The 24,776-nt window shown below is 45.2% G+C and overlaps 1 long non-coding RNA gene across 1 annotated transcript in view; it reads right to left on the bottom strand.

Moving 5' to 3' along the window:
• Positions 1–17,081, bottom strand: part of LOC141106476 (uncharacterized) — a 66,995-nt gene extending 49,914 nt beyond the window's left edge. Inside the window, exon 1 of the long non-coding RNA XR_012235721.1 lies at positions 16,853–17,081. This is a non-coding gene — a long non-coding RNA (uncharacterized lncRNA). The remainder of the gene's footprint in view (positions 1–16,852) is intronic.
• Between the last annotated feature and the right edge of the window lie 7,695 nt (positions 17,082–24,776).

Raw genomic sequence — 24,776 nt, forward strand, 5'->3', positions numbered from 1 at the left:
AGCCAATAGGGACTGGCATGACTGAATCCCCAGTACCCCATCTATTCTACTACCATTAGCCCACCACATATGAATCCACTCCAGAGTCCAGTCAGGGAGTGAGAAGAGAAGAGAAAGACGGGTTGTCCCCCAGTGCTGCTTGCTGGTCAGCCACCCCTGAGGAAGACAGAGATGAGATAGAGCAAACGGAGTAATCAGGTAAGAAGAAATAAGAGTCCAGTGATATCTGCTGCTGAATCTGTCCCACACTGTACAGTCACACTCTCACCTGTTACTTCTGAAATCTGGACAAAGTATTCATTAACATGGAAAGGCAAATACTGAGAAAACACTGTTGCACATCAAGATCCTGCAATTCTGGAATAGTTTTTTCATGCTGGTAGCTTTTAGAAACTATTTGCCTTTCCATGTTAATTTATATTTTGCCCGGTTTTCAGAAGTTTTCCATTTTATGTGAGCTATACACACACACAGGTGACAGCAAGGCAGTGGGTTTTAATGCCATACTGCCAAATATATGCATAGTTACAGCACATATAGTTACATAATTACATAGTTAGCCTGGTTAAAAACAGACACGCGTCCATATAGTTCAACCAATAAAAGGAAAAAAAAAAAACATACAATATATATATATATATATATATATATATATATATATATATTCCTATACCTACAGTTTATCCAGAGGAAGGCAAAAAAAAACAGCAAAGCGATGTAGCCAGGAGCTGGCTAATTATATATAGGGTAGATGACCGCGCTTAGGAACCTACCTAGGTATGCTGCCTCCCCTGATATAGCTCCCCCGAGGGGTCTATAGATACAAGGTTATAATGAGAAGGGGATGGTGGCGCTCCCTAGTTTGGGTAAAAAAGGGTCAGTTACCGGTGTATACTACCTCAAATGTGGTATAATGCAAATTATTATAATAAATTATACCATAAAGTGATCCGTGAGCTGCAGGTCCGTGAGCAGTGCTTATAGCTGTTAGTCACTTGAGTGAGGTGATCCGCTATAAGGTTAGCTTATCCCCACTCAGTTGACATTTTTTACACTGGTGAGTTTAACACAACATATATATCTCTAAAGTGAATAAGGGTTAATAGGACTCCATATAAATACCTTGCTTAACAGTCATAAGTGATTATGTGCTTGTACCAATTTTAGTGAATGCATACAAAGTGAAATCATATATAGGCACTTGTTAAAAAACCATATTTAAGGAAAAAAGAAAGTGGTGTCGGTATACATCTGCATACTGATAGTTCATAAGATGTACTAGGTCCCAACTCGGGGTTATTAGCACAAAAGAAACTTCATACACCGATGCATATTAATAGTCCATCTGGTAAATTAGATCTTCATGCAGGATGATTAACACAGAAATGGTGACTGTAAGTGTTTCCAGGAATTCCACTTGTGACTTTGTGCTCCCCCTCTAGGATCCCCACTCACCAGATCCCCTCACCCCCACGGGGGTAATGCACTTGTATTTAAGGCCACTACGGTTGCTCCACCATCCTTATCCAAGGGTCTGGGATGTCCCTCCTCCTTTCAGATGATTTCTGATATACTCTGTGGTAGACTCCAAAGCCCGATCTTTCCAGCGACATGGACGAGCACACCCCTGTGTACATTTGTACCCCATTACCAATTCACGCAGGGGGGGTGAGATCTGGGGTTCCCCTTGTTAAAGGGGGCTTCCAGATTCCGATAAGCCCCCCGCCTGCAGACCCCCACAACCACCGGGCAAAGGTTGTGGGGATGAGGCCCTTCTCCCCATCAACATGTGGACAAGGTGCTTTGGGGGGGGCGCTACTCCAAAACACCCTCCCAATGTTGAGGGCATGTGGCCTGGTACGGTTCAGGAGGGGGGCGCTCTCTCATCCCCCCTCTTTTCCTGCGGCCTGCCAGGTTGCGTGCTCGGATAAGGGTCTGGTATGGACTTTTGGGGGGACCCCACGCCATTTTTTTTTACATTTTGGCGTGGGGTTCCCCTTAAAACCCATACCAGATCTGAAGGGCCTGGTATGGAATTTAGGGGGGCCTCCACGCATTTTTTTAAAATTTTGGTTCAGGGTTCCCCTGTGGGGAAATTGCATGCCCTTTTTATCAATGAACTTTTATGTGTATTGCCAGACCGACAATTCATTAATTTTTTTCCTTTAGAAATGTCATTTTGCACTCGGACTGTTCTAAACACGGGAAACATGTGCCACTTTACAGGCATACTATAGACACCCCCCAGGTATGAAATTTAAAGGAATATTACACTTTTATTGTTTCACTTTAAGCATTATTAAAATCACTGCTCCTGAAAAAACGGCCGTTTTTAAAACTTTTTTGCATTAATACATGTCCCCTGGGGCAGGACCCGGGTCCCCAAATACTTTTTATGACAATAACTTGCATATAAGCCTTTAAAAAGAGCACTTTTGATTTCCCCCATAGACTTTTAAAGGGTGTTCCTCGGCTCTCTAATTTACCGTGAACACCCCAAATTGTTCGCTATTCGGCGAACAAGTGAACAGCCAATGTACGAGTCGAATTCATGTTCGACCTGAACATAAAGCCCATCCTAATTGGGACTGGTGAGCGGGCACTGGCCCATTCTATTATCACACAGACACTGAATGCAGACACCATTGCCTTGTTGTTTTGCCTAAGCATGTAGGACCTGGTGCTACACTGACTCCCTGTGGAAGAGCTTTCCTCTTTTCACAGGGCAGCGCTTCCTCTAGGTGAACTAGGCAGTTGTCAGGGCTGGGCTCAGCCCTTCCTTATCTGGGCTGGCCCTCAGCTGTCGGCTAATTGCCAGCTCCCATCTCTCTCCACAGTTACTCAGCTGTTGATGATATCCTGCTCATCAGTCCTGCCTACTTAAGCCGTCCAGTCCAGAGGAGCTCTGCCTTTGCCTTGATGGACATCACAGAAACATTCTCCTGTGATCCTGTTCAAGACCTGCTTTGCTGACATCACTTCTGGCTCCAGATCCTGCTTTCTGTTCCACTACATTGATCCCTGACTTCTGGCTTGGCTGTCTATACATTCCGGTTACTAAACTTTGGCTATGTTTTGAATACGTTTGTTCTTTTTACTTTTATTATTACACAAATGTGATTTAACTGTACTTCTGTCTCGGCCTGATTTCATGGTTTCTGACAGCAGCCACATAGGGAGCATCTACAGCCAGTGGCATAGCGTGGGGGAGCAGCCCGACATTTAGGGTGCACAAAATTATTTTTGTGCTGTTCCGAGTGTGCTGTGCTGTGGCCTCCCTCTCAACCTCCGATGAGGCATATCCCTGCAACTAGGGATGAGCTTTCTGTTCGGCAGGGTGCCTTTTGCCAATCATGGCTCAGGGGGACTAAGTCAGAGAGAGAGTGTCATTTAGATTGAGCAGACAGGCAGAATATTCAGTTAGCTGCAGTGTATTTAATATATATGTACAGTCAGTCTCGTATATATATATATATATATATATATATATATATATATATATATATATATATATATATATATATATATATATATATCTCCACTGTATCCAGTTTAGCTAGATCTGACTGCAGTCCGTTCCTGGTGTACTGTTTTTAATATACTTCAGGCAGGCAGGTGATTTTATATATATATATATATATATATATATATATATATATATATATATATATATATACACAAGACTATCCACTGCATACAGTTTAGCTATATCTCACTGCAGGCCTTTTCTGGTGTACTGTTTCTAATATACTTCAGGCGGTGTACAGTGTACAGTGATGTGGACCCATAGTGCAGTTGCTCATACTTTTCTGGTGGTCAATACAGTACACCCATAGTTATTTTTAAACTTCTGTTGGTGTACACAGTACCATGCACCCCAGTGCAGTTGCTACTACTTTCCTGGTGGTGTACACAATACATACAGTGCACCCATAGATGTTATTAAACTTCTGTTGGTGTACACAGTACCATGCACCCATAGTGCAGTTGCTACTACTTTCCTGGTGGTGTACACAATACATACAGTGCACCCATAGTTGTTGTTAAACTTCTGTTGGTGTACACAGTACCGTGCACCCCTAGTGCAGTTGCTACTACTTTCCTAGTGGTGTACACAATACATACAGTGCACCCATAGTTGTTATTAAACTTCTGTTAATGTACACAGTACCGTGCACCCCTAGTGCAGTTGCTACTACCTTCCTGGTGGTGTACACAGTACACAATACAGTGTAGTGTTTTTTTGCTAAACAAAATTTACAGCATGTTCAGAAGGCCACTAAGGAGAGGCCGACGCTCACAGGCCACTAAAGGAGGGCAAGCAGGCGCAGCCCTGCTCTGTCAGTATCGCCGTGTCCCCGGGACACAGCGCGTCACCGACAGGGGTGAACAGCCATTGGGCGTGGCTGTTCACCATGTGATCGGCCGCGATTACGTCACGGCCGATCACAAAGGGTATTCCTGCTTTAGACCGCGCATGGGAGCGCGCAGCGTGGTCACGTCGGTGGCGGCGTGTTCCCAGGAACACTGCTCGTCACCAACAAGGGTAAACAGCCAATGGCTGGTGACTGTTTACCACGTGATCGGCTGTGATCCATTCACAGCCGATCACTAACTGTAAACATAGACCGGTTACTAGCTGTCACCGGCTCTTCTCTGCTCACACACCGTTTCCAGTGTGAGGAGAGAAGAGCCAGGAGCAGTGAGTGACCGATCTATGTGTGTTCTGTAGTGTACTGCACCAACACCACAAAGAGAACCTGTCACATTGCCCCCCCCCCCAATTACAGCTGTCACCCAACAGTCACCACATCAGTACTTATAAAAGTGCACCTGTCACCCATCAGTGCCCACAAAGTGCACCTGTCACCCGTCAGAGCCCACTAAGTGCACCTGTCACCCGTCAGTGCCCACTAAGTGCACCTGTCACCCGTCAGTGCCCACTAAGTGCACCTGTCACCCGTCAGTGCCCACAAAGTGCACCTGTCACCGTCAGAGACTGCCGTCAGCGGTGCACCTGTCACCCATCAGTGACTGCCATCAGTGACCGTCGTCAGTGACCCATCCGTGACCCTCATCTGTCACCTATCAGTCCAATAAAGTGCACCAGTCACCATCAGAGACTGCCATCAGTGACTGTCAACCCTTACCTGTCACCTGTCACCCACCAGTGACCGTCGCACGTCACCGATCACCTGTCGCCCATCAGTGACCGTCACCTGTCACTGATCACCTGTCACCCATCAGTGACCGTCACCTGTCACCCATCAGTGACCGTCACCTGTCACCCATCACCTGTCGCCCATCAGTAACCGTAATTTTTCACCTGTCACACAGCCCATCAGAAAAAATGTCCAAAAGATTTTATACAAGTGAGGAGGCGTTCCAGATCCTCTCCATGACTAATGAGAGCAGCGGGGAGCTCTCATCAGATTCAAATGCCAATTCCTATGAATCAAATTCAGCATTTGAACCGATCGAAAGTAGTGGATCGGCAAACGATTCAGAGGAAGAATGGATCTCTCCTAAAAGAGCATGGCGCTCTGGAAACCAGGCAGCCACCAGCAATATACCCCAGGATCAAATTCCCAGTACTAGCGCTGCTGCCAGCGATAGACCCCAAAACCAAAGGCCCAGTCCTAGAGCTGCCGCCAGTGAAAGGCCACAAGAAATGCCCAGTACTAGCACTTCCGCAGCATCACGCCCAAATGCCAGCACAGGAACTTCAACTACCAGCACTGGAGTGCCACGTCCCCCAAGAGCCAGGGCCGCTACATATCTCCCAGAAGGTCTTGCCAATCCAACATGGCTGCCTTCTGACTCTGGATCAGCAAGAATTCCCCCTTTCACGGCACAACCAGGTGTGCAGGCCAATACCCAAAATTTTTCTGCAATTGATTGTTTTAATTTATTTTTTCCCAACACTTTGCTGCAACTCATCGTGGACCAGACCAATTTATATGCCCAGCAGCATATTGCCAACAACCCCCAATCTTCTTACGCCCGTCCATTCGAGTGGAAGGATTTGACTCTGGAGGAGTTCAAAATGTTTATGGGCCTCACCATAAACATGGGGCTTACAAAAAAAATGAAGGACATGCCTATTGGTTCACCCACCCCATTCACCACATGCCCATTTACTCTTCTGTAATGCCCAGGTCCCGATACAAAATGATAATGCGCTTCCTTCATTTTAATGACAACACCCAGTGCCCTCCCCGCAATCATCCAAATTACGATAAATTATATAAACTTCGCCCACTCATTTAATTTCTTTTCCCAACGATTTGCAGAACACTATGTCCCCCGATAAGCATATATGTGTGGATGAGTCCCTGGTACCCTTTTCTGGCCGGCTAGGAATAAAACAATACATTCCTAGCAAAAGGGCCAAATACGGAGTGAAATTTTATAAGCTTTGCGAGAGAGTCACGGGATATCTGTATGCGTTCCGCATATACGAAGGAAGAGATTCCCAGCTCCAGCCCCCTGAGTGCCCGGCCTACATGGGCACAACTGGTAAAATTGTATGGGACCTGGCCTACCCACTGCTGAAGAAAGGTTACCACATATACCTGGATAACTTTTATACCAGCCTGCCCCTTTTCAAACACCTATACCTCGCACAAACCCTGGCCTGTGGAACCTCCAGAAAGAATAGAAAGGGCTTCCCACAAGCCATAGTAAATAAGAAATTGCGAAGGGGAGAAAGAACAACTCTGAGATGCAACGAAGTGCTGGCCTTGAGGTGGAAGGATACCAGGAATGTGTACATGATGTCCACCATCCATGACGACACTACCGTTGAAGTTCAGAGAAGACGAAGTCCCATTGTAAAGCCAAAATGTGTACAAGATTACAATCTGTACATGGAGGGGGTGGATTTCAACGACCAAATGCTTCAGCCCTATTTAGCAATAAGGAGGTCCCGTTTCTGGTACAAGAAAGTAGCACTCTATTTAATTCATTTGGCCATTTATAATGCCTACATAATTTACACCAAATCCACCGAAAGCCCTGCCCACTTCCTAAAATTCATTGAAGAAGTTGTCACATCCCTCATCTACCATCAAAGACCCCCCCCCAGAAAACCTTCACTCTGATGCTGTAAGCCGACTGCATGAACGCCACTTCCCGGACCACATTCCCCCATCTGAAGCAGGCCGAAGACGCCAAAAAAGATGTCGAGTATGCAGCAGTAAAGGATTTCGAAGAGATACCAGCTACCATTGTTCCCAGTGTGCCCTTGAACCCGGCCTTTGCATTGGTGAATGCTTCAGACTATATCACACATCCCTTAAATATTAGCCCATATTCTTAACCACTTCCCCATTTTCATGATCTGTGCTGACCATTTCCCATGCTTCCTCAAATAACCATTCCACTGCCTTCTATGTGAACTGACCCTGGCCTGTTTTTTGACTATGCCTCTGCCAACCGTTTGGACTGCTTACATGTGAACCGACCCTGGCCTGTTTTACCAACTACGCTTCTGCCTACTGTTTGGACTGCTTTCATATGAACTGACCCTGGCCTGTTTTACCAACTATGCTTCTGCCTAATGTTTGGACTGCTTACATGTGAACTGACCATGGCCTGTTTTACCAACTACGCTTCTGCCTACCACTTCGACTGCTTGCACATCATCTGACCCTGGCCTGTTTTATGGACTTTGCTTTTGCCTACCGCTTGGACTGATCTGTTGCCCTGCTACTGTAGGACACAGGGGTCTCACATGTGAGGGGCTCCAGAAATGTTTTTCCGGATGGAGAAAACAATTTTTTTTGTTGTCTCCGGGTTTCGTAATTTCCGGATTAGGGTCTGGAGTCCGGAGGCTTCATAGAGATTTGGGTGGGTCAAAGCCTCTACCCCTGTGCCCCTGTGCACAGGTCTTACCTGATTGCGGCCCTCAGCCTGCCGCTGACTTACTGCCGCCATCCCCCTGCCTGCAGCATAAACTGACCACACCTCTGCCTGCTACCTGGACTATGGAAATAATTAGCTGTAGCAAGAGGCAGTATGTTTATGAAGGGCTGGAGAGCGGTACAATAATGAGTGCAGGGAGGTAACGGTGTACCAGGACCAATATTATGTTGGCTGTCTGTGCCTGGACAATTTCTATGGACAAATGCTTTGGCTGTGCTGACGATATCCTTGTGCTGACTATAGACAATATTCCTGCCTGCTGCCTGGATAATTACTATTGTTGCTAAGCACATCCCTGCCTGCTGCCTGCTGCCTGCACCAATTCTCTCCTCTGGGGACACTACTAAAACCACAGGTAATACTTTTTTTTACCCTTTCCTCAATAGAATTTATTTTGGAGTCTAATTTTTGGTATGTAAATGCAATGTGTTAGAAATATAAGGGCCTTCAAAAATAATAGGTTGTCAGGAAATTAGATGTGTAATTTATGCTTGTAGAATGCCTGAAGGTGCTACTTCAATGGTGGGCCTCATTATGCCTCATAGATTATACATTGGGGTGTCTGCTTTCCAAAATGGGGTCATTTTGTGGGCGTTTTTATGCTCCTAGAATGCCTGAAGGTGCTACTTCTCTGGCGGGCCTCTGTATGTGGCCAGGCTGTGTAAAAGTCTCACACATGTGGTATCGCCATACTCAGGAGGAGTAGCAGAATGTATTTTGGGGTGTCATTTTTGCTATGTACATGCTATGCGTTAGAAATATCTTAAAAATGGACCACTTTGTGGAAAAAAAATGCGTTTTCATTTTTTTTCCACATTTTCCAAAAACTTCTGGAAAAAAATGAACCGTTCAAAAGACTCATTATGCCTCATAGATTATACATTGGGGTGTCTGCTTTCCAAAATGGGGTCATTTTGTGGGCGTTTCCATTGTCCTGGGGCTCCAGGGCCTTCAAAACTGTAATAGGTGGTTGAGAAATGAGATGTGTAATTTATGCTTGTAGAACGCCTGAAGGTGCTACTTGCCTGGCGGGCCTCTATGTGTGGCCAGGCTGTGTAAAAGTCTCACACATGTGGTATCGCTGTACTCAGGAGGAGTAGCAGAATGTATTTTGGAGTGTCATTTTTGCTATGTACATGCAATGTGTTGGAAATATCTTAAAAATGGACAACTTTGTGGGAAAAAAAATGCGTTTTCATTTTTTTTCCACATTTTCCAAAAACTTCTGGAAAAAAATGAACCTTTCAAAACACTCATTATGCCTCATAGATTATACATTGGGATGTCTGCTTTCCAAAATGGGGTCATTTTGTGGGTATTTGTACTTCCCTGGCTTGTTAGTGTCTCATGAAATTAGATAAGTCTTCAGTACATCAGGTGTGATCAGGTGTGATCAATTTTGAATGATTTGCACCATAGCTTGTAGACTCTATAACTTTCACAAAAACCAAATAATATACACTAATTAGGGTTATTTTTACCAAAGATATGTAGTCGTGTAAATTTTGGCCAAAATTTATGAAGAAATATTACTAATTTGCAAAATTTTATGACAGAAATAAAGAAAAAGGCATTTGTTCACCAAATTTTCAGTCTTTTTTTATTTATAGCACAAAAAATAAAAAACCCACTAGTGATTAAATACCACCAAAAGAAAGCTCTATTCGTGTGAAAAAAAGGACGCAAATTTCATTTGGGTACAGTGTTGCATGACTGAGTAATTGTCATTCAAAGTGTGAGAGCGCTGAAAGCTGAAAATTGGTCTGGGCAGGAAGGGGGTGAAAGTGCCCTGTAGGCAAGTGGTTAAGGGCAGCAACCCTATCACAGAGCTAAGCAGGTGCAGGGTGCTGCTGACTCCCCGCATATTTTGAAAAGTTATTTGGTGTGGGCTGTTTGCAACCGTTGCTGTTTGCAACATATGTCTGAAGTGGCCAAAACAGCAGCCGCTTGGGCACCACATGCTTGACCAGACATATGATGACTTCCTATGGCAGCAGCACTTAAAAGACCCACATCAAAGAACAAGGCGGACCTCTCCTTGCTCCTCATCAGCTGGGATCTCCAACCCCACTAACCCTCCAGTCCTCTCAGAAACCTGCACTGAGAGGAATGAAGGCATAGAAATAGGTATCCCAAGTACTTGCGGCCAATCTGCTAGCGGTACACCAACATCAGATTTTAGCAGGCAAATTTCCCTACCCCAGTTGCTAAACCATCGAAAGAAATTCGGTCCCAGCCATCCACATGCTCAGCGAATGAATACTAGCTTGGCCAAATTGCTAGCACTGCAACTGCTGCCTTTTCAGCTGGTAGACTCTGCCCCCATTCCCTGTGGAATGTGTGGTACCTCAGTGGCAGGTTCCCAAATGCCATTTCTTTTCACGGAAGACCATTCCTCTACCAGCATGTGGAAAGCAATGTCTTGGCCTCGTTGGACAGGGCGGTCAGCAGTAAGGTGCATATTACTGCTGACTCATGGTCCAGCAGGCATGGACAGGGAAGTTAATTTTTTTTCACTGTGCACTGGGTAACTGTCAGACTTTCACGTACCTGACTGACAAACCCGATATAGCAGGGGGAGGCCTCCCGTACGTATCTGGTTCCCGGCCCCTGATAGAGCAAACAGAAGGCACGGGAGCGCAGAATGGTATGAGAGCCTGGCGAGTGACTTGTGAAGCTGAGGCCCAAGATCCTGGTGCAAGCAGATGGGAGGTACTTGGCAGGCTGTAGCACAGTTTCACTGGTGCAGAGCAGGAGCAGGGCAGGCAGGTCCGGTCACAAGCAGAGTTGGCAGCAGGTGGTCAGCACAGTACAGAGGAGCAGGCAGATTCAAAGTCCAGGTCACAGGCAGGGTTGGCAGCAGGCGTCAGCACGGTACAAGGGATCAGGCAGGTTCAAAGTCAAAGGCAAACCGGGGTCAGATGCAGGCGGATAGCAAGGGAGAATCCAATAGACAAGCCGGGTCACAGGGAGATCAGACGTTCAGGCAGGTAAACAGGAAGTACAGGAACAGGAAGCTGAAGATCGGACAGCACCGAGCACAATGCACCAGCAGATTAAATAGGGCGATTGGCGCCAAACACCGTGCGCGCACACGTGCCCGCGCACGCCTGCACGCACCCGCACAACGGCGCGTCTGGGCATGCCAGCGCGAGCCACCACGAGCCAGCGTGAAGCGGCGCACACTAGAGTGCCCAACGACAATCCTGCTCTGGGATCCTCTCTTACAGTGCCCCCTCCTTAAGGGCAGCCTCCGGATGCCTAGCTGGGGGCCAGTCTATCCGCGTGGGTATTCCGAAAATCTCTTAAGAGTTCTTCAGCGTGCAGGTTGTTTTCTGGTTCCCAAGAATTATCTTCTGGTCCATACCCCTTCCACTTGATTAGGTACTGGACTTGGTTGTGTCTCTTCCTGCAGTCCAGGATTGCTTCCACCTCAAACTCTTCCTCATTATTGATAATTACGGATTCTGCCGGGCCAGATGTATGACCCGGGAAGGAATTGGGAGTAACAGGTTTAAGCAAGGACACGTGGACGTCCGGATGGACCTTCAGAGTAATGGGTAAGTCAAGCTCATAGGTCACATCATTGATCTTCCTCTTGACCGAAAAGGGACCCATGAACTTGTGACCCAACTTCCTCGAGGGGCAAGTCATTTTTAAGTTAACAGTAGACAGCCAGACCTGGTTGCTGTTGTAATATGTTCACCGATTTATGTGGGACATTATATTATTATATGTATGTACACATACAGCACAATATTAACCAGGCCTAGAATTCAGTTGACAATGGTCGATTTGTCCAAGCCGACTCAATTTTAATATAACAGCTGATGTCCCTTTGATATGTTTATCTTATGCAAGTCTACCTAGGTGTGAGGTATTGCCTGTTAACCTAATTGAACATTTCAAAGGGTGTTCAGGTGGTATCTGTTAATCTAATCTAATTACACATATCTAAGGGGACTTGTTGATGTTGATATGCGGGAGTGCAAATTGGGGCGGTTTATGACTGCAGCTGTTCACGGCTGGGGGTTGTTGTCTGTCTGAAAGACTAAAGTATATCAAAGGCCTGAATGGAGACGGCCAATCAAATTGCTCAGCCATTCAATGTCTAGTGTATATAACAACATGGTGTTCAGTCTATAGTCAATATCGTCTGTCTGTGTATGACTAAGAAGGCACAAATCTAGGAACATGGGACCCTGAATAATATATTCTGTCGGATTTTTTGTCATCTGTGGACTTTGGACTTTGTTCTGTGTTGGAAGTCAATAAAGTGCATCTCTCTGGAAGAATTGGGTTGCTGCGGAAGAGTACTTATTAATTATCATACCCATGATACTACTATACTACTACACATACTATATCACTACATTGGTGCCGTTCAAGTGACCAGAAGAGCATTTTCGGACTTAGTAACAGAAGTCGGTGGTGACAACAATCCTGTAAGGTGGACAGAAGTCTGATGAAGAACCAAAAGCTGTGCTGTGACTCTAATGTCTGGTTGTGACATAAGAGAGTCTGATCTACAAAGTTAAACAAGTTGGGAACCCCAGAATTATTCTCTGGAGACTGGAAACCACAACAAAAAAAGGACTGTGTCGTGTACCAGAAGACCTGAACTGGAAGCTGAAGGAGTAACTAATGCGGTGAGTAAAATATTTCCTTTTTTAAAAAAAATTATTAGTAATATAGTCAAAATTCTTACTCAGTGTGAAGCTAGTGTCAGTTCTGATAAAGTTAACAGATGGGTATTAAAATGTATTAAGCGCCATGGCGGTCCTTATGAAATTCCAGAAAAATGTAAGCAGACGTGGACGATGATGAAGGAATTTTTAGAAAAAAATGTTTTTGATAGCAAAATTTCAGAAAGTAAAAGAAAAGGTTGTACTATACAGGGCTTATTATCTTGCTGTTTAACAATGGAAAGTTCTTTGAATGGTAAGGTTGAGGAAATTACCCAGTTACAGAGTGCAGTTGATAATAGCAACAATGTTTGTGAGAGGTTACAAAACCAATCAGACACCGAGACAGTAAATTTAAAATTGCATGCAGTTACCATTGGGGGAGCTTTGCTTGAGAAATCTAAACGTTGTGATGAATTATCAGAGTAAAATGAGAGATTAAAATTAAGAATTATGGAATTAGAAAAGAAATCTCAGGAATGCAGATATGCATCAAATCTTGGATTCCGCAATCTGCAGCAAAATACAAACACAAACTTTCTATCAAATGAAACAGAACCTCATATTAAATCTGATAATTTATTACCAGCTGCCCCCACTTGGACCACTACAGTTTATAACAATAATAATACAGGTGAAGTTCGGCTTGTAATGAAGCCTTTGAAACCAAAAGAATTAGACGCAATTCTTAAAGAAATAGGAATGGTTCCATACCATGATTTAAACAGATTTTTAAAATGGTTTTGTGACGTGCAGCAGGTCAGAGATATGTACAATCTCAAACCATCTGACTTAGAAAGAGTTTTGCAACATTCTATAGGAAGTGGTCTTTGGATGAGAATTAAACAGATCTGTATTCAGCCTCTGAGGACAAGGGACATATTACTGGAATTATTATGTGTTTTGTATGGTGTACGTTCTGATGTTACTATTCATGGGAAGATCCAACAGATGCAAAATGAATCTCCATATGAATTGTCACACAGGATAGCAACTATTATGAAATTATTGGTCGGTAATAATCTTGCATTTGAGCATGGTGGCTTGATACATATGAGTATGTTTCTAGATGCGTTGCATGAAGATATCAAACAAAATATTTTATTAGTTACCCCAAATCCTCATGATTTAAAAGACATATTGTTGAGAGCAGACCATTTATGGAGAAAGTCAAATGAGCAGGCTGTCAAAATTGATTTAGCCACATTGTTTAGGACAAATACTGAACATAAAGATCAGAAGATAATATCCTATGATAATAGCCAGAGAGGAGACACCGGGTCAAATATAGGTGATATTAATATGAAAAACAGAGCTAAACAAAATAATAATAAGAAAAGGTCCAAGACTTGGATACCGTTTTCTCAGTTAAAACAAAATTTGACCACCTGAAAATTGAGTATGACAAGATGAGAGGGGAACGTGATAAATTATTACAGCAGTTGAAGGGGGTACAGGGTGTCGTAAATGCAGAAGATGTACATTCTCCAGATCTGTTTTTGAATGACACTTCTCTAGCAGTGGGGGTGAATTAGCTTCAAACTGTAAACGTGTAAATAGTGCTTTGTTTTAACTTCAAACAACGTTTAAGGACCTTGCTAATGAGTTTTGTTGGAGAGTCTTTTTGTTTTTCAGATATTGTCTGGAGATACTTGCTTGCATGTGAATAGCAGAAGCACAGTCTGAAATTGCTGGCTAGTGGGGGAGAATTATGGGGGAAATCCTGAATAGACAACAAGGAATTATAAAGAATTCATGGACTCTCTCAATATTCAAGCAATGGACCTTTTTTTTCTTTTTTCTTCAACACCCTAATTTTTAATTTTTCTACCTTTTTTTTTGCTTTTCATTTTTTATTTTGTTTGTTTTATTTCTTGAACTTTATCTTAATAAACTATAACAATACCCTGTGGTCATGGAGAGATGTCCATAAATCCAAAATATTATTCTGCTTATGCCACTGCACTTACAAGGAAAAGGGGCACATCATTTCACAATCCACACATTCTGCTTTGGATTTCAAAAATCAAAATAAATAAAAACAAAAGGACCAACAATCCTTGTGTATGATGGACCAGAAAGCATCAAAAACTATAAAACAACTGACTGCAGGTGGCATCTATCCTAACAGGGTGTGTGGATTTGATGTGATGGGTCTGTTGAATTTAAATTGTATTGATTATAACTCTTACATCATGGACCGCACATCAAGTTATTATCAAAAACCTTAAAATTTCATTTTTGTAGAAAAACTTCTTATGTATCCCATCCATCTTGGCTTTGTTAAATATTATGGCAGCTTTATTCCAAATAACAACCTCATCTTAATCTTTTTTTTCTCTCAATAAGGGCTTATTGTATAAATGTAAAATTACAAAATTGTTATCTTAATCTAAACTAATCCCATTCATTACAAATTTCCCCATTAACCTGGATTTCATTTCCAACCAAAGGTTGTCTAAACCAGTTTCAATAAAATTGTTAAACTCATATTAGAAATGAATACTCATTATTACTTAATTTTACTTAATTTACCTTTTTTAAGTGCACTGTTTCCAATATCAAAGGATATTCAATTTGTGTAATACACGGTTAAATGTAACCTTTATTTTACCATGTTTGGAAAACAGATTAAAAAAATAATTGTGATCACATTGTTTATCATTAGATTTGTTAACCCGGCACATTTTGTTATAAATGTTTTGTCTAAAAAACTGGAATTGGCATGGTGTCCTTCCAGCTTATCACTGACCTCTCATCCCAGCCACATTCTCTCAGGAGAGCACAAAGGAGGGGGTCACATCTGCGTACATGACACACACAAGCGATAGAACTAAAGGTCCCAGCATTCACACACATACACAAATATCTCTCTTAAATCGCTTACATTTTTCCAATTTGTACACAACACATGCATATCATTCTCTCACTTTCTTTTAACTCTTTAATATTTCCCTGCTTAAATTCTGCTTTCCTTAATTTGTTCAGATATCCTTTATATCTAGATTCTATGATCAGACAGGCAGCAACAGTGCTCATACCATCTTCCCTCTCTGACAACATATAAAGTATTCTGTTTTAACTCTCATTACTCTGTTTCTTGACTTTACTAGTTGTAGTGCCTGACCCCAAATTCATCCCACAACTTAACATGAAAATGTCTCTTTCTGTCTAGTGTTAATTGTCACCCTTGATCCATCCTGCTCACATAGATAGCTGTTTCTCTAGCTGTTTACTCTGCATGATTCTTAGTCCCTGTGGACCTTGGTGGTAACCCAGTTACCCATTGTGGATCCCTGTCCACTTTAACCATTAATCTAGGAGCTCAGTATAGGTGGAACCGCACCTCTGGTTCATATATAGCGATCCTCTTGCGCTGGGCATTTTTGAGGGTCTCTTACCATTCATTCCCTTACTTAATTTAATGCCCATAATGACTGGCCGGTCTTCTCTACGTGTGCCTATACCCTGTTGCCTCTAAACTACTTTATTTAGCAGATGTACTACATATACCTCTGAACAGCACTGTTCTTCCCTTTCTTATCTATAACACTCGATGGACAGTAGACAGTGATAACATAACATATAACCACCAATCAATACAGTTCGATTAAGGGGAGTAAAATGGGTACCCTTTGTTCCGAAAATGCCCTACCGATCAAGGAAGTCTGATAACTCAAATGTAAGAAAAAGGATCACCTCAGCCGGCTGATTATCAGAAATTCCCGGATCGTCTCAAGCTCCTCGTTTCGGATTCTCAGGGTCACCTGTAAAGCCCCTCCTAGGCAAAGCTCACCACGTGAGTTGGACATTTTGATGATAGGCAACTCCTATCCTCATATTGATTAGTGGTTCCAAATTAATAATAACCACTGCAGTAGGGAACAGACACAAATGATATGCTCAGCATCTTTCCAAATAACTGTTCTCTTTATTATGACGCAATTGAAGGTTTTTATACACATGATTACGTAGGTATCACATTAATATTACAATTGTACGTTTATGGTAACAAGGGGCATTACATAGGCAGGCTAATTCTAATCAGGACTCGAAAGAATGTAAACACGTACTGAAAACATTATTAGTGCCGTGTGCACAGTGAGGGCAGTGTGCAATACATACAAAATAGAATACAATTATATACAGAACTTACAAATTTCCATTACAACAGTAAGATACAATTCCTATGATTTTGGGAAGAGAATATATTATCAATAATTATATGGTCAGTATCTCACCACTGTTTGAAGGTAAGGATGTATAATCGATTTGTCCTAGCAGCAATGTCCAACGAGATGGAGAGTGGTTGCTTATTACCACATTTGTGTACGTCCAGAGGGTGTATGTCAGCATGTGGGTCTTTTATCTACCCAACAAGGACAGGTAAACATCTTTGGTTTCTGCTTCCCAATGAGTTGATTGTCTGAAGAACCAGTTTCTCTCTATTCTTGTCTTAAGTGGTTTCAAGAGGAGAACAAAATAGGTAATTATCTTTTATTTTTGTGAAAAGGGCACTATTGTTCAGGTGACTTTGTTTCGACATAATGTTTGTATATTGGTCAACCTTTTCTGTTGGGGGGGAGAACGCTCTCCTGGAATGACGACTCCTTGGCTGAGTGTTTCATGAAATGAAACGGAGGGGAGGGGGGTTTCACCATTCCTATGCCTCATCTGCCCACATTACCACAATTTTAACTCTTCACTTTGTCCACACCACCTCTCTTTACTCCCATCCGGTACATATACCCACACTATCTATCCTTTATTTTTATTATTATTTAATAGTAACAATTTCCCTATTCATTCTCCTCTACTCCATTTATTTTCCTCACAATAATATACTATAATTAATATGCATCAGCATATATCTCTATGCCATCCTCCTTGCACTATGTGCATAGCAGTGACCAGTCACACAAACCCCCCCCCCCTTTCCTTTAGTTTCCCTCTTCCTCCCACTTATGTGCATAGTCACATTTGTTTCTACTTGCTGCATGCTTAAATCCAGTTTATCTTAGTTTTTTAGCCTGTGATCGTTTCCTAATATGTTTTTTAATGTGTCGTTATTTTGCTTTTATTTATGTCATAATTCTGTAAGTTATCTAATACATCGTTGCCCCTTCCATATTCTGTGGGTTTGGTCTGATGTGATGTATCCAATCACGGTGCATCCTATATACTAGCCACTCCCCTCCCTTTATATCCCACTCGACCATGTCCCTGTCAATCAGCTTTGAAGAAAGAGCGCAGCCCTCATGTCATTCACGGCCTGTACACTCAGGAAACGCGTCGCATCCCAGTGACGTCATCTCTCTTCGCCTGGATACCAGCTTGCACTTCAAGCCTCGTGTTGATGTACATTCCACCGCGGCCAACCGAGTTCCATCTAGTGGTGTACGAGAAGAAAGCACAGCCTACATCCATAGGATAACAAGGGACTGACTCCACTGATGACATCCCCGTTGTTTGGGACGATACAATGCCTGTTTTAACTGCTAAAATGTGAGTTGCCATCTCACCATTTTATATTAAAATCTGTACAAAATCTGCACCCAGAGGTGCCTCTTCTTCCTCTTTTGTTTTCTCAATGTACTGGGAACATGGTTTCTGTTCCCCCTGGATGGCTGCCATGAGCGTGGATGATCTCCCCTCTTAAACCCCCCATTTTCTTCCTTCCCCTTCCTACTTATATTATTATTCCGTTTGACCCATGGGCTTCCTCTAATACAATCATACAGATTGTGGACTTGGGATTTCATTGTGTGCATATATTATGCCTACATAGCACATTTACTAAACATTTAAGGGATATAGATTGTTTTAGTTCTTGCGCCTTCTACTTGTTTAACTTCCTCCGCTTCTTCCTCCGGCCTTTTCCATCTTCCTCTGGCTCTGGTCTTTCTCCTCCGCCGCTACCCCCACCACGACCAGCTATGAATATGAACCTCCTCCGACGCTGTGGCCAGCTGATCTGTCCGCTTCCATAGCGCACATTTCATATATGACTATGGGGCGTGGCCGTCAGATGAGGTCATCAGGAGACCCCGCCCCCTTGTGACATCACGGACACATCATGCCCCATGTGGTAAAGTCACAATAGGCAGGGTCTCGGCGTCACATCATCCATCCCATCGCAGCATTTCAGGAGGTTCGTTTTTTGAATGTTCAGTGGGAGAGGCGGAGGAGAAAGACCAGAGGACAGACCAGGGGAATAAGAAGCCAGAGGAAGATGGAGAAGACCGGAGGAAGAAGTGGGGAAAGAAGAAGACATTTTTAATAAAGGAATTGTCAAAAACCGGCTGTCATATGAACAGGTGTGACGAGAACCGTGTGATCTGCGACAGAGGACACCCAAACGTACATACGTGAAAATATAATAATTTATTAAAGAAAGTGAGTAATATAATACAACCAACTCTAATATGACACAGTGCAATAACCAACCACAGACAGAGACCCACAAATAACAACAGACAGATAAGTGCAATAAATGGGAAATACCAGGATCATAAACAATAGCCAGGCCAGGGTCATACACAGCAGATCAGCAGATGGACAGGGGATGTTCCAGAGACATAAACGTAAGCCAGGCCAAGGTCATACACAGGGAGGTCAGCAGATGGGGTATGGAACACAGGACAGGGAGAGGATGGATGGGTCAGACTGCAGGCAGGGATGCAAGGTAACAGGTGGGACAGGATAGGGTCTGAGACAAGGAGACAGGATCAGGTTCAGGGCACAGGATCAGATCGCTAGCAGGTCAGGAGGCAATGAAGAAATCAAGGCAAACATGTGAATGTTTGCCGGGTATTTATAGGCCTGTGATTGGTCTCAAGTGACACCTGATTGTAGGAGGTACTGTCTGCTCCACACTGCCAGGATCCATCCGCTGGTGGACGCCAGTACTGCGGCCCAAAGATGATATACTATTAACAGGGAAAAGCTCTCCTGACAGTTCCAAACTGCCAGGAGACACCTGCTGGTGGACCTCAGTACTGCATGCCAAATAACAGGTATTACCAGCGGATGGAACATTTCCTGACAGTACCCCCCCTCAAAGGAGCGGCCTCCGGACGCTCCAATTGGTTGTAATTGTCCATAGTCTATGGCATCAAGCAGAACAACAGATGGTGGCACAACAGGCAGAACAGGTGGTGGCACAACAGGCAGAACAACAGGTGGTGGCACAACAGGCATGGGCACTTCAAGCTGGGCAGCAGGCATGGGCACTTCAAGCTGGGCAGCAGGCATGGGCACTTCAAGCTGGGCAGCAGGCTCATCAAGCTGGGCAGTGAGCTCATCAAGCTGGAGAGCAGGCACTGGTACTTCCGGCTGGAACGCTTGCACTGGTACTTCCGGCTGGAACGCTGGCACAGAGACATCAGGCTGGAGGGCTGGCACCGAGACATCAGGCTGGAGGGCTGGCACCGAGACATCAGGCTGGAGGGCTGGCACTGAGACATCAGGCTGGAGGGCTGGCACCGGGACATCAGGCTGGAGGGCTGGCACCGGGACAGCAGGCTGGAGGGCTAGCACCGGGACAGCAGGCTGGAGGGCTGGCACCGGGACAGCAGGCTGGAGGGCTGGCACCAAGACACCAGGCTGGAGGGCTGGCACCAAGACACCAGGCTGGAGGGCTGGCACCAAGACACCAGGCTGGAGGGCTGGCACCAAGACACCAGGCTGGAGGGCTGGCACCAAGACACCAGGCTGGAGGGCTGGCACCAAGACACCAGGCTGGAGGGCTGGCACCGGGACATCAGGCTGGAGGGCTGGCACCGAGACATCAGGCCAGGCAACAGGTACTAGAACTTCAGACTGGGCAGTAGGCACATCAGGCAGAACAGCAGGTGCTGGCACAACAAGCTGAACAGCAGGCACATCGGACTGGATAGCAGGTACTGGAACTTCAAACCGGGCAGCTGGTACTGGAACTTTGACTGGGCAGCAGGCACTGGCACATCAGGCAAAACAGCAGGTGCTGGCACAACAGGCTGAACAGCAGGTGCATCGGACTGGATAGCAGGTACTGGAACTTCAAACCGGTCAGCCGGTACTGGAACTTCAGATTGGACAGTGGGCACAGGTGCTGGCACATCAGGCAGAACAGCAGGTACTGGCACAACAGGCTGAACGGCAGGTGCATCGGACTGGATAGCAGGTACCGTAACTTCAAACCGGTCAGCCAGTACCGGAACTTCAGATTGGACAGTGGGCACAGGTGCTGGCACATCAGGCAGAACAGCAGGTACTGGCACAACAGGCTAAACAGCAGGTACATTGGACTGGATAGCAGGTACTGGAACTTCAAACCGGGCAGCTGGTACTGGAACTTCAGACTGGACAGAGGGCACAGGTGCTGGCACATTAGGCAGAACAGCAGGTGCAGTGGACTGAATAGCAGGTACTGGAACTTCAAACCGGGCAGCCGGTACTGAAACTTCAGACTGGACAGTGGGCACAGGTGCTGGCACATCAGGCGGAACAGCAGGTACTGGCACAACAGGCTGAACAGCAGGTACATCGGACTGAATAGCAGGTACTGGAACTTCAAACTGGGCAGCTGGTACTGGAACTTCAGACTGGACAGTGGGCACAGGTGCTGGCACATCAGGCAGAACAGCAGGTACTGGCACAATAGGCTGAACAGTAGGTACATCGGACTGGATAGCAGGTACTGGAACTTCAAACCGGGCAGCTGGTACTGAAACTTCAGACTGGGCAGCAGGCACAGACACTGGCACATCAGGCAGAACAGCAGGTACTGGCACAACAGACAGAACAGCAGGTACTGGCACAACAGCAGGCATCGGAACATCAGGCTGGGCGGCACACAGGAACACATCAGGCTGGAACAGATCAGCTGGCGGGGAGGCAGGATTGGACACTGGCATGATGGTATGGGTTGGATTAGCTGGTGCGGAGGCAGGTTGGGTTACTGGCAGGATCGTCTTGGTTGGAAAAAACTTTTGTTTTTTCTTTGGCTTAGCCACTGAAGCTCTGTAGGTGAGGGGTGCAGCAGACTGGAAAGGAGGATTGGAATATGGCAGAGAAGAGGTAACAGTAGCTGGAGGAAGTTCCTGTGGGTTTGTGGACAGCTGAGAAGAGGCAGGTGGGTTGAATGCAGGATAGGTGCAGCCGGTAGGGACAGGGTATCGATATTTGGTGGGAAGCAGGGTATATTGGGCCGAAACGGAGGTTGCCATGGGTGAAGGGAAAAAAGACTCCTGGGCAGGCAGGTGTCTAATAACAGGTCTGGGTTGTGCAGAGCTGACCGAAGCTGGAGATTAGGGATGAGCCGAACACCCCCCTGTTCGGTTCGCACCAGAACATGCGAACAGGAAAAAAGTTCGTTCGAACACGCAAACACCGTTAAAGTCTATGGGACACAAACATGAATAATCAAAAGTTCTAATTTTAAAGGCTACCCGGTGACCCCGCCCCCCTCTGACGCACAGGACATGACGGGACTTCCTTGTGGCATTCCCTGTGACGTCACAGGGAAGTCCCGTCAAGTCACCGTGCGTCAGAGGGGGGCGGGGTCACCGAGCGGCCCCGCCCCCCGTTATTTAAGAACTGTCAGACGAGGAGCGCCGTCACACAGCGGGAGCCTCCCTCCATGCCAGCATGGGTGCGGAGCGGCCCGGAGAAGAAAATGAAGAAGAGAAGAAGAGAAGAAAAGAAGAAGAGAAGAGCGGGAGCCTCCCCCCATGCCATGGGTGCGGAGCGGCCCGAGGAGAAGAAGATAGAAGACGCCGCGGAGGAGATGCTGGACGAGAACGCCGGAGGAAGTACCAGAAGAGCCAGAAGAACCAGAAGAACCAGAAGATGAAGGAAGATAGAAGAAAGAAGAAGTATTTAAATAAAGGAATTGTCAAAAACTGTCTCTTGTCATTTTTAACATTTTTGACAGTTTTTTAGTGAAATGGTAGGGGTAAGTACCCCCTTACCATTTCACACGGGGGGGGCGGGATCTGGGGGTCCCCTTGTTAAAGGGGGCTTCCAGATTCCGATAAGCCCCCCGCCCGCAGACCCCCACAACCACCGGCCAGGGTTGTGGGGATGAGGCCCTTGTCCTCATCAACATGGGGACAAGGTGTTTTGGGGGGCTACCCCAAAGCACCTTCCCAATGTTGAGGGCATGTGGCCTGGTACGGTTCAGGAGGGGGGGGCCGCACTCTCATCCCCCCTCTTTTCCTGCGGCCTGCCAGGTTGTGTGCTCGGATAAGGGTCTGGTATGGATTTTTGGGGGGACCCCACGCCGTTTTTTTTTTTTTTTTAGCGCGGGGTTCCCCTTAAAATCCATACCAGACCTGAAGGGTCTGGTATGGAATTTAGGGGGAACCCCACGTCATTTTTTTTTTAAATTTTGGCCGGGGTTCCCCTTAATATCCATATCAGACCTGAAGGGCCTGGTATGGAATTTAGGGGGACTCCCACGTCATTTTTTTTTTAAATTTTGGTTCGGGGTTCCCCTTTGGGGAATTCCCATGCCGTTTTTATCAATGAACTTCTATGTGTATTGTCGGCAATGCAATAGCCGCGGGTAGTTTTAAATGAGTTTTTTCCTTCAAAATGTCATTTTGCTGTCAGACTGTTCTAAACACAGGAAACATGCGCCCCTTTACAGGCATACTATAGACACCCCCCAGGTACGAAATTTAAAGGGATATTACACTTTTATTGTTTGACTTTAAGCATTATTAAAATCACTGCTCCTGAAAAAACGGCCGTTTTTAAAACTTTTTTTTGCATTGATCCATGTCCCCTGGGGCAGGACCTGGGTCCCCAAACACTTTTTATGACAATAACTTGCATATTAGCCTTTAAAATTAGCACTTTTGATTTCTCCCATAGACTTTTAAAGGGTGTTCCGCGGCATTCGAATTTGCCGCGAACACCCCAAATTGTTCGCTGTTCGGCGAACTTGCGAACAGCCAATGTTCGAGTCGAACATGAGTTCGACTCGAACTCGAAGCTCATCCCTACTGGAGATAATAAGTCTGACCATGCCTGTAGTACAGGTTGAACAAACGTGGGTTCACATACTGCCTGTCTAACCAGGGACTGCACCGAATCTATACAATCCACTAGCACCTGTTTAGGACAAGCTGAATAATGCTCCAGAAAGTATACAGCATCATCCTCCAACAGCCATACCAGAGACTCCACCTGATCACTACTGAAGGGGGGAAAAAAATCATCACTTCCTTTAGGACTGCTAGACAAGGCTAGCTCAGCACACACCTGTATCAGGGGCTGAACGTTTTCAAACAGTAATCTACCCTGATCAACCAGAGAATGGGCCAGACGGATACACTCCAGGAGCTGATCCCTGGCCCACTCTTTCAATACCAGACAACAGTAATTGTTATCCTCCAACACCAGTGAGGCAAGGAGAACAACTGTTTCTGATTGCATTTTAATAGCACTACAATGGTTCCTCTGCGCAGTCACTTCTGGTCAGAGATTGCCTTGATTTACTGTCATGAACAGGTGTGACCAGAACCATGTGATCTGCGACAGAGAACACCCAAACGTATATACGTGAAAATATAATAATTTATTAAAGAAAGTGAGTAATATAATACAACCAACTCCAATATGACACAGTGCAATAACCAACCAACAGACAGAGATCCACAAATAACAACAGACAGATAAGTGCAATAAATGGGAAATACCAGGATCATAAACAAAAAGCCAGGCCAGGGTCATACACAGCAGATCAGCAGATGGACAGGGGATGTTCCAGAGACATAAACGTAAGCCAGGCCAAGGTCATACACAGGGAGGTCAGCAGATGGGGTATGGAACACAGGACAGGGAGAGGATGGATGGGTCAGACTGCAGGAAGGGATGCAAGGTAACAGGTGGGACAGGATAGGGTCTGAGACAAGGAGACAGGATCAGGTTCAGGGCACAGGATCAGATCGCTAGCAGGTCAGGAGGCAATGAAGAAATCAAGGCAAACATGTGAATGTTTGCCGGGTATTTATAGGCCTGTGATTGGCCTCAAGTGACACCTGATTGTAGGAGGTACTGTCTGCTCCACACTGCCAGGATCCATCCGCTGGTGGACACCAGTACTGCGGCCCAAAGATGATATACTATTAACAGGGAAAAGCTCTCCTGACAGTTCCAAACTGCCAGGAGACACCT

This window comes from Aquarana catesbeiana, linkage group LG08 (assembly GCF_042186555.1).
Source record: "Aquarana catesbeiana isolate 2022-GZ linkage group LG08, ASM4218655v1, whole genome shotgun sequence".
In the NCBI taxonomy this organism is placed as follows: domain Eukaryota; kingdom Metazoa; phylum Chordata; class Amphibia; order Anura; family Ranidae; genus Aquarana; species Aquarana catesbeiana.